The 1,875-nt window shown below is 36.5% G+C and overlaps 1 protein-coding gene across 1 annotated transcript in view; it reads left to right on the top strand.

Moving 5' to 3' along the window:
* The window catches only part of cacnb1 (calcium channel, voltage-dependent, beta 1 subunit), a gene marked incomplete at its 5' end in the record, with an annotated part of 15,055 nt that overhangs the window by 3,552 nt on the left and 9,628 nt on the right, over positions 1 to 1,875 (top strand).

Raw genomic sequence — 1,875 nt, 5'->3', positions numbered from 1 at the left:
ATAAACAGCTCCTCTCCCAACCCCCCCCCCAACCCTAATCCTAACCTGTCAATAACTAAATGTGCTCTTGTGTTTTGTGCTTTTTTTTTGTCTCTTCTGGCTTTTTGTGTGGATTGATACTGTAGGTGGCCCAGCTAAACAGAAACAGAAGTCGGTGAGTGTGGTTTGTTCTCACTAACCTCTAACGTTTTAACTTCTCACTCCGTCTCCTCGTCCTCTCTTGTCTTACGTTTTCCCTCTCGTGGTAAATTGTGGTGGTAGCAAAATATTTAATAGCACCTTTCATGCTTCCTAGGACACGTTAAAATCCAAATACTCGCATGCTCATTTGTAAATCACGCCGACGGCTCTGTCATTTCCCAGGAGCTCGTATCACAGCTGTCAGTGTGCAGATGCAGGTGCAGATCCGTCCCAGACCCTGTTAGTCAGAGTGTAACAGTAACACATCCTGACATGCTTTCATTTCCATTTATGACGGCTGATTTGAGTGACAGTAGCCCACAAACAGCTGTTTTTATGCTTTTCAGCACAATTTGAATCATACGTTAAGGCTGTGTAGCAAAGACATGGACGGTAGTTATCAAAGCATTACATCAGTATTGCTGCTCTAATGTTCATCCCATTGAGACTAATGTTTTTCAGTATTTACCTGAAACAAAGTCCTAAAATGTTATAGGTATTTAATGTAAACAGGACCAATGTGGACTTCAATATCTTAACCTTAGCATTTTGTAACAATATGATTGTATAGAGAGATAGATTGTATAACATTGGATGCACAGAAAATGCTCCTAGCTTTATCTAAATACTAATTTGTCAACAATATTCATTTAAATCATACGTTAAAAAGTCAAACTCATGTTGATCCCTTTGAGTCAAGGTTTTTTTAATGTTTAACTGGAAGAAAATCCAATAATATTCAAATATAATCTAAGTTCTTATGTATCTTGGCTTTATTTAAAGAAATACAGTATCTGCCATTTACTGTAAACATGGCAAATGTTTACAATACAACACAATAGTAAAACATTAGTATTTTAAAAGAATATGATCGTATAGACGGACAATAAACCGTAATATTGAGCTATCATCCAAATCTATATTATGCACTCCATCCTCCCTGTTACTCACCACACTAAATTGTGCACTGCACTCATGTTATTCAAAACCAATGAGCGCTATTGTTATGTTCAGTGCACCAGCTCTGCCCCTTTAGAGACAAGAGCCATTTGGAAACTTTTAAAATATGTATTTTTAGCCTCTGTGAATACAAATGAGGTGAAATGAGCTTCCGTTGCTGTGCTTTATGTAATGTAATGTAGTGGAGCAGGGCACTCCAGCGCTATCTCCTGCTTGAAGAGCTGCGCAGCACACGCAGAGGAGGGAGTGTGCTTGGAATACAGATATAAAAAGAAAAAAACATCCAATTTCACTGTTGTTAGAGTATATAGGACATGTGACTGTTTTCACCCAATTCTGACTGAAAAAAAAAAGACTGTTTCTGAAGAGGACAAATGCTTGTAACATCCTTATGGATGACTCATTCATGATTCATAATGTACAAATAAGCCTAAAGTTCACGCGCTGCAATATGGATCGTGTTTGTGTGGGTGTTCTATATAAGTCTTTGTTTTATAGGTTTTTTGTGAAAATGGCTTAAGGAAAGCCACAGACTACAAACAAAAGCCTACAGTATGTACAGGGCTCTTTATATTCAGTTCCAGAAATGTGTTTGTGTTTAAAATGTATGAAAATAGGACAAAAAAAATCAAAAATTCTGGTGAAAATCATCTGATTTTAAAACACCAAATACTCATTTTTAGTGCAAATGGCTTAAATAAAGTTGTGAAAGATATTTATTTTATTATTTATATG

This window comes from Morone saxatilis, unplaced genomic scaffold (assembly GCF_004916995.1).
Source record: "Morone saxatilis isolate NCDOM2014 unplaced genomic scaffold, NCSU_SB_2.0 Contig14, whole genome shotgun sequence".
In the NCBI taxonomy this organism is placed as follows: domain Eukaryota; kingdom Metazoa; phylum Chordata; class Actinopteri; family Moronidae; genus Morone; species Morone saxatilis.
This window is presented reverse-complemented; position numbering and strand designations above follow the sequence as displayed.